Here is an 8,941-nt window from a genome sequence, read left to right as displayed (position 1 = left end):
TCAATGCAGGAGCTGCCCCCTGGTGGTCAGCGTGCTCCCACAGTGGGAGCGCCGCTCAACTGACCGTCGGGTGCCAGACCCAGGGCTCACAGCTGGTGAGCGCCACTGCGGCAGTGTGAGCCTCTCCCTACCGGGACTGACTAGGCGGGAGCCGCAGCAGGCGCATCAGGTGCAGCAGGGCCAGAATGAACGGGAACGGCAGGCAGGAATGGCAGGTGGCATTGGATTGCCAGTTTTGTCCCGATCCCTGCAGGCCACGCCAATGTGCACGAATCTGTGCACTGGGCCTCTAGTCTAAAATAAGCAAAAAACATGCAAAAATCTAAACCAAAATCTAAAAATAAGCCGAGAAATCACAGAGAGGCCAAAAAAGGTATCATGAGGTCCACATATTGATGACACCGATCTTTGTCACTTTCTGAACTCCTAGGTTTTATCTTAGCAGTTTTCCTGTCTTCCAGGACAGAGAGATACCGGTTATCTCTAGTTTTCCTAGGCATTGCCTCCAGAAGGTCACTACTTGTGTCCATTAGGCCTGCCCTGCCCAAGGACCCGCCATCTGAAGGCTCAGCACCCTATGATTTATGAGTGAAAGAAAGGGAAGCTGGTGTAAGATTAGAACACCATTCAACCTAATCCACTTTATTACAACTCCTGGAATTCTCGTCTTCCCATCTCCGCTCACTGAATCCTATTTATCACCTGCGATCATCTGACTTCCAAGTCTCATCAGAACAAATGAGGGAGTCAGAGGAAGGTCAGTGGTTGCTGTAAGGCAGCGGTTCTCAACCTGTGGGTCGCGACCCCTTTGGCGGTCGAACGACCCTTTCACAGGGATCGCCTAAGACCATCCTGCATATCAGATATTTACATTGCGATTCATAACAGTAGCAACATTACAGTTATGAAGTAGCAACGAAAATAATTTTATGGTTGGGTCACAACATGAGGAACTGTATTTAAAGGGCCAGAAGGTTGAGAACCACTGCTGTAAGGAGTCGCGATGAGAACAACAGAAACTGGTGGCTGTTGGGGAAGAGAGAGAAAATCTAAAGGGTAAACCAAACCCCAAACCTCTGGAGACTCAGAAGTTTGGGAGCCATTCAGGAAAGGGTCAATGACTCTATCACCCTATCACCCAATATCCTCTGTGGAAATTATGCTATTTAGGAACAAATCAATCAAACAATAATGATGACCTTGATCCAGACAGAAAGTTAAATTAGGTTCAGCAGCTATATTTAAGGAAGTGCGCCATTCGTTTTACATTCGTAGGTAATAGATGTACATCACTCAAAATGCAAAAGGCACAAAAGGGTACATGGTGAAAAGAAGGTTTCCTCCCTCTTCCATTCCTTCATCTCCCAATTGTCCTCCATGGATACGACCTCTGGAACCAATCTCTTTTGGACCTCTCCAGAGATATTCTAAACGCTTTTAGAAAAGTATGTTTTGTAAATCATGTTTAATTTTTGGATTCTAATAAGTAAGCTCCAGTGATCTGGAAAATTCACTTTGGTGGAACTTAGGGTGGATTAGGCATCACTGAGTGTGAATTGAGTTTCCTAATTTTTTAGATTATTGGGACAGAAAGGGCTGTGGTTGACCTCCTAGAGACAAGTGGAGCGACCTGGCCGTGACCTCTGCAGGTATGGGAAGGTTCTGCTCTAAAGCCGGTTTTCTCAGCTCCATCCCCCCAGGCTTCTCTTAGTCTAATGGTGGAATCATTATTAGATGATTCTGGGCAGGAATCATCCTGCTTTAAGGGCGGGGTGAGATGTAAAAGGAGAATTAGCCACGGTCTCTAAGTTACTTGGAATTTAATTTTAATTAAAAAATGTAATTCGTACGGCATTCTGCAATGTGTGGTAGACTGTTGACTATGGGATGCTGTGAGAAGAGAGATTGCCTGGAGCTGAAGGAGCCCAGGACAGCGTCATGAAAGGGTGGCACTTACAATAACGCTGGGAAAAGAGCTGGGCTTCCCCAGGACAGAAGGCAGAGAACGTCCCGGGAAGAAGACGGAACGTGAAAAAAGATGCGGAGGACGCAAGAGAGCGCTTTGGGCACAACTGCTCGCGGGGTGGTGACCCGGTGCCCATTCACTCACTGAAATGCCTCCCGCCTGCTCCCAGGTATCAGAGCTGCAGCTGGCCCCGGGCTGAGACCCCAGGCGTGTCTTAGGGAGGGAGCAGTGAGCATGTCCAACAAGGCGGGGGAATCCAAGCGGTTTGTTTGTAGGAGAAGCCAATGATCTCCTCCGGCCTGACTCCGGCCAGTCTGCTCAGGGGACTGTGCTGGTCTGTGTGCCGAAGCCATGAGCCTCGTTACAGCTCCCCATTTTCCTGGAACCGTCCTTGTTCTGTGGAATTCTTGGAGGGATAGGCCTAGAATGTCCCCGAATGCCAGGCCATCTGCACACTATGGCTTGGGTTGGCTCACAGCCGCCTCACTGTCCCCGAGCCGAGGGTCCCGAGGCAGCACCCAGAGCCAGGGAAAGGGGACAAGGCCAGAAGGTGGGCTTTCCTGGAAATGGGTTTGCGTTTTCTGACAAAGTCCCTTCCACGCTTTCCCGGGGGCAAGAATGGCCTGAGCCCATGTGTTAGACATTTCCCTCTGGCAGGGGCTCACGAGAGCTCTCGTGTGCAAGATGGATTCGATTAATGAAGGAGCCAGGCACATTCTGTTGTTTTAGGCCAGAGGGTGCTTTTGTAGGTGTTGGGGTTCTTCCTTCCTTTGCACTCAGTCTCCCACCGTCAAACCCCAAACAGAGAGGGCACAAGAGAACCATTTGCCTTACTAGACAAAGGTCTGTTTTGGTTTTGGTTGTGTGTGCGTGTGTTTTTTTATCCCAGAAACATACATTTATAGACCCTAGGAGAGAACTGTGGAGCCACCTCGTCTAAATCTCTACTCTCTGTGATCCTGGCTATGCTTCTAAATGTTAAGACGCGGGAGGATAGAAGACCATGTCTGCCTTATTTACCGCTTGTATTCCCAGCGCCTGGTCCATGGTAGGTGTTTGTGAGTGAGTGTTGAATGAAGATAGTGCAGTTTCTCTTGGATGTTTCCAGGGACTGAGAGTTCAGGCTCTTCCAAGGAAGCCCATCCTGTTTTTGAACATTCTTTTTCCTGGGGGGAAATATTTTGAAACTGATAAATCGATGTACTTTTTTATTTTGAATCACACATAATCATGTTTCTTTGCAACCACCATGACAATTCTAGGGAAAGGAGGGAGCCAAATACTATCTTGGGAAGAAGAATAGGACTCCCACAGAAGTAAAAATAAAAAGGAAAGGGAAAAATTTAATACAAACAAAACTTGTGGTTCAGGTTAGGGGTGAGGGTGTGGAGGGAAAATGTTACATATCAATGTTTAAATTATTTTCACTGCAATGTAATTGACATTTGACCTTGCAGTAAGTTTAAGGTGTACAACATGTTGATCTGATAGACGTATATCAACTTTTGAATCAGGAAGTTTCTACAGCAAATCCCGCTGGGATTTTGTTTGTGATGGTGTTGATTTTTGCAGATCAATTTGGTGAAAATGGGCATTTTCATAATATTGACTCTTCCCATCCATGAGTATGGCATATCTCTTCATTTATTTAGGTCTTTAATTTTGTTCAGCAATGTTTTGTAGTTTTCAGTATACAGATCTACACATCTTTTGTCAGATTTATTCCTATTTCATATTTTGATGTTATTACAAATGGTAGTTTATTTTCTGTTTGTGTTTTGTCTATAGTATTGGGAAATACAACTGATTTTTGTAAATTAACCTTGTATCCTGAAAACTTGCTAAACGCAATTATTTGTTTTCATAGATTCCTTAGGGTTTGGTACATGAATGATCATGTAATTAGTGAATAAAGGCAGTTTTATACTGCGTTTTCAACTCTATACCTTTTAACTTATTTTTCCTCTATTATTGCACTGACCAGGATCTCCACTACAGTGGTGAAGAGAAGAAGTGAAAGTAGACATTCTTACATTTTCCTCAATTTCAAGGGAGAAGCATTCAATCTTTCACCATTAAGTGTGATATTTTGCTGTAAATTCTTGTAGATGCCCCTTACCAAGTTGAGAACGTTCCCTTCTATTTATTGTTTGCTATAGGTTTTAATCCTTGATGGATGCTAATTTTTTTCCAAGTGCATCTTCTGCATGTATTGAGATAAAAACATGGGTTTGTTTTTGTTAGCATGGTGAATTGTAGTGATTGATTTTCAACTGTTAAGTCAACCTCGTGCAAGTGGGATTCGATTAATGAGGGAGTCAGGCCCCCGTCCTGCTCATTCATAGATGAAATGTGTTGCTCTGTAAGGAAATAAGCCAGTGAGAGAGCAAGCCCACTGGTGAGGGGTTAGCCTTAGAGAAGAAGGCCCCGGAAAGACCGAGCCCTGCTGGAGGACCGCTGAACGGGGAACGTGATGCGGGTCTGAGGCCTGCACACAGCCCAGGCTCTTGCTGACTGGTACAGCCTGCATCCTATCTGGGTTATGCCCTGAATCAGCCCCACTTCCCTAATCCTTTTAGGATGGGCAGTGGGTGAACCTGCTGCTGATCCACAGTCTGGGAGGAGCCATTAGCATAGCATCTACATATACAAAGATGGAGACTTTGAAGTCTTTAGGAAGGAGACTGCTGTGTCAAGACAACCGAGCCAGCTGCAGCGGTGGGCTGAGCGGCCTCCCCACATTCTCTGTATGTCAGACCCCTCACCCCTCTTGGGTGTGGCAGTCTCGGCCCCAGTTAAATCAATTCTGACCTTTCCAATGGTTTCTAAATCAAGTCCTTCAGACACTTGCAGTCTTGGTTCATTCTTTGTGCTCTTGCCTCTCAGCGATGGTAGCCTCAGGCATTCCCAGACCTTCCTGGGCAGCTGAGTCCTCTAGAGTAGCGGTCCTCGAACCACTGCTCACCCCTCTTGGGTGTGGCAGTCTCGGCCCCAGTTAAATCAATTCTGACCTTTCCAATGGTTTCTAAATCAAGTCCTTCAGACACTTGCAGTCTTGGTTCATTCTTTGTGCTCTTGCCTCTCAGCGATGGTAGCCTCAGGCATTCCCAGACCTTCCTGGGCAGCTGAGTCCTCTAGAGTAGTGGTCCTCAGACCACTGCTTGGCGACCGCTGCTCCAAAGATTTCCTTAAACCAGTGGTCGCCAACCTTTCAGACCTCACGGACCACCAGTGGTCCACGGACCACCGGTTGGTGGCCGCTGCTCTAGAGGACCCTTGTACAATTCTTCCTTTTGTCTCCTTCTATTTGTAAAAAGCCCTTGCTTCCTCCAGGACATCTGCATTTCCTCCCTACTCCAAGGAGGAAACTCCTGCCCTCCACCCACACAAAGAGCTGCGAGGGGTAGGGTCACAGCAGGACAACTGGTTTAGTCAGGCAATTCAAAATTGCTAGGTATTCCAATTAAACTTAGGCCAGTGACATATGACATGTGCGCTCGTGTTTGGCATTATACAAGCTTCTATTATCAGAGAATTTAGAATTTACATTCTTGTAGGATGGCATAAAGCCCCAAAGAAGCTGAGAACTGCAAATCCAAACCAACTTGGCCTGTTTGAGGTGAACATGTGACTCTCACACAGGCCACCAGTCCAGCCAGGAGTGGCCGGCAGGGGTGGGTCTACAGGGATGAACTCACATATGGTCTCACCTAGTGGCGTGGAGATAAATGCTGCTCACACTGACGCCCAACTGGATGGGTATTTACTTCAGAACCAAAGGCTCTCAAATAGACCATCCATATGGCAAGCCTATGACTTCCTCTCCCGGAGTATGAAGTGGCTTCTTGTCAAACGTTTATGAGCAACATAAATTTTCAGTTTGCTTTCCCAAGTGAATCATCACGCCTCTTGATGAGAAGGATTCATCCAGAGAAATAAAAATACCCCAAGTCATTTAATTAAAAGGAAATGTACTAAGACATATTTCACGTTGGCGAGGAAGAAATCACATTTCAACTCTGAACTATAACAGAGCCTGCCAACTCTGGAAAGGAGGATTAATTTGATCCAGAAAGGCCTAATCAGAAAAGTTCTTCAAAGAAATTGGTGTGGAAGAGCAAGAGTTAAGGTGAGAACGCTCCCAGAGAGGTTTCCTGAGGTCAGCACCAGCATGCTGAAGACAGAGACTCATCCCGACAAGAAAATTCAAGATGACTGAAGATTGACACACCCAGACTCAGCAAATGAGCACAGTAAGTGAGAGATTAAGACAGAATTTTAGTAAATTCTTATCAAGGGTCTGTTGGATGATATGTGCTATGTTCTGTTGACAAAGGTCAAGTAAACTAAGGACTTGGGCGAATATGTGCTGACTCAAAACTTCTCCAGAAGGTGGAAGCAATTCAAGTATTCATCGACAGATGAATAGATAAGCAGAAAGTGGTATATACATAGAATGGAACGTTATTCAGCTTTAAAAAGGAAGGAAATCCTGATGCACGCGACAACACAGATGAACCCTGAGCACATTATGCTAAGTGAAATCAGCCAGTCACAAGGAGACAAACACTGTATGAGTGCACTTGCCTGAGATCCCTATTCAGAGTCATAAACATGAAGTAGAATGAAAGGTGGTTCCCAGGGGTTGGGGGAGAGGGGAATGTAGTGTTATAAACTGAATGTTTGTGTCCTTCCGAAATTCCTATGTTGGAACCCTAACCCGAAATGTGATGGTATTGGGAATGGGACCTTTGGGATAAAGGGTTGGGGAGAGGCAGAGACAGGAGGAAGAAATGAATATTTACTCCAAGTTCAACATGAGGAAATGGCCTCCCAGGGCTGCTAAAAGAGCTGTAAGACACACTCTATTTTGCACATGGCTAGAATGTACCTGGAGTTCAAGCCCAATTTTGGAACCAGATTTGAACAGGATGTTGACCAACTAGAGAGACTCCTAGAGGCAGGTCGACTGTGTATAAGTCACACCAGAAATAGGTGAAGGATTTTAAGATTTTATTTTGCTTAGAGAGGAAAAACCTTGGGGTGTGGTGGCTACTTTTAAATATTTAACCTACTATCACATGGCAAAAGGGATTAGACTTATTTCAGCTCCAGAGAATCTAACTTGCTTTGGTAAAAGGAATTTTTAGGAAGGCAGATTTTCTTTCAGCAAAACCAAAGAGACCCTGCTAACAATACCACCGGAAGGCTGAACTGCCTTCTCACAGAAGTGAGTTCCCATCGCTGGAAGCAATCAAGCAGCTCTGGGTGTTTTGGGGGAGATTTCCACCACTTGGGGGGAAGGAAGATTTGACCAAATGACCATCAAGGTCTTTCCCACTGTTAAGGTTCGGGGCATCACCACCTACCCCTTCCCTACACTCTCAGCTGTGCTACTGCGATGACAGTAGAGAAACAGCATTTGGTGATCAGCTGACTCCAGGAATCCATCTTCCGAGAACAGTTGCTTCTGGGAGTAGCAAGCTTTAAGCAGACAGCATGTAACCCTAACCCAATGTATCAAAGATTGGCAATATAGTCGACTCAAAAATCTGGAGGGAAAGAGAAAGAAATAAAAATATATCACTTTTATTAACAAAATATGATCATAATAACTGTACAGGAATTTTTATGGCAGGAAAAGAAGTCACCCTTGCCCTATTGTCTTAAAACTGATTTCACTCCGACATTTCCTGCATCTGTCCCTCGGCACATTGGGGTTTTCTGGTGTGTGTTTTTGTGGGGATTTTTGTGTGTGAATATTTCTATTTTGTGAATAGAAATCTTTTTATGGGAGAAGGTTGGGGGATAGATTTAGAGTTAAGAGTTAACATCATGGCTCAGAGCAGAAGAGCGCTAAGAGCCTAGAAGTAAAGGAGTGGGGAGGTGAAGGAAGAAGGGAACTGGCTGGTTAAAGGACAGAACGGTGCAAAGGACCTGCTCTTGGTGGCAGTTCTCTACTTGCTGGGTCCTGCCTTAAGCCGATGGAATGGCTGCTCCGTCCTTAGACAAAATCACAGGTCCTGCCCTCCGACACCCTCGCACCCTCCATTGCTCCACCTCCTGCAGGGAAACCCAGCCATGGGAACCTCCTTTTATTGCAATGTGACAAGACACACTCCCAGTTCCAGATGTTGCTGGCATCAATTGAACAAACCTCACGGAAACCATAAAGTCAAGCACAAACACCAGATTAACGTTTTAGATGTTTTCTCTCTCTGAGAACTGGGACGGGGTCTCCGTCTTCTCTATGCCTTTCTCAAGTTAAAGCTATGCGATGACAGGACAAGTCGTAATTTTCAACCAGTTGTGTAAGAATAGGGCAGGGCCAACAGCATCTAGTGAACATTACCAAGGGTTCCATAGGTGGTGCTGGTGGTGGGGGTGACGGGGAATTGGGCTTATTCTAGTTTGGTAGAGTGGGGTGGTGGTCTAGATGCTATGGAGCTTCTGAAGACGTGACAAAAAGGCATTTTAAGACTTGTTTCCTTACGTTACGCTAGTGAAATTCATCAGAGTGGTTTAGGAAAATATCCCTTGGTTAATGGAAGGGCCAACCCATGCCAGGATCAGGTGGACCCGCAGTCTGTGTCAGGGGCAGTAGGAGAAGGAAGGAACAGCGCCACATGGTACGACCCAGGGGTCTGTGTTCCAAGTGGGGGCTGGTCTGCGTTCCCATGGGGGACACTGTCACCTGTAATGCTCGGCTACTGGTGGGGTCTGGAGTCTTGGGCACTGTGAGTGCATCTGTAGGCCCCGTAAGTCAAGGAAAACAGAGGTAAACTTTTTTTCAGACCTTTCACTCTCTCCTATGCCTTCGGTTAACGTATAAGTTGCTGCTCCTGCCTGTAACTCTACCCCCACCCTCCATCCCTTTGCCTGGCTCCTGCCTCTCCTTTAAAATGCATCTCGATGTTAGCCCCGTGGGAAGTCCTCCTGAGCCATCGCTTCCAAGTCCAAGTTCCCACTGCACCC

General features: G+C 46.1%; 1 long non-coding RNA gene across 1 annotated transcript; it reads right to left on the bottom strand.

The window, feature by feature from the left end:
* Positions 1-562: 562 nt before the first annotated feature.
* On the bottom strand, positions 563-7,512 carry LOC106725018. The gene is made up of 3 exons (XR_001360851.1): positions 7,336-7,512; positions 2,987-3,132; positions 563-575 (listed from the first exon to the last, which is right to left on the bottom strand). It is a non-coding gene; the product is annotated as an uncharacterized LOC106725018 (long non-coding RNA).
* Between the last annotated feature and the right edge of the window lie 1,429 nt (positions 7,513-8,941).

Source organism: Myotis brandtii, unplaced genomic scaffold, assembly GCF_000412655.1.
Source record: "Myotis brandtii unplaced genomic scaffold, ASM41265v1 scaffold131, whole genome shotgun sequence".
Lineage (NCBI taxonomy): Eukaryota > Metazoa > Chordata > Mammalia > Chiroptera > Vespertilionidae > Myotis > Myotis brandtii.
This window is presented reverse-complemented; position numbering and strand designations above follow the sequence as displayed.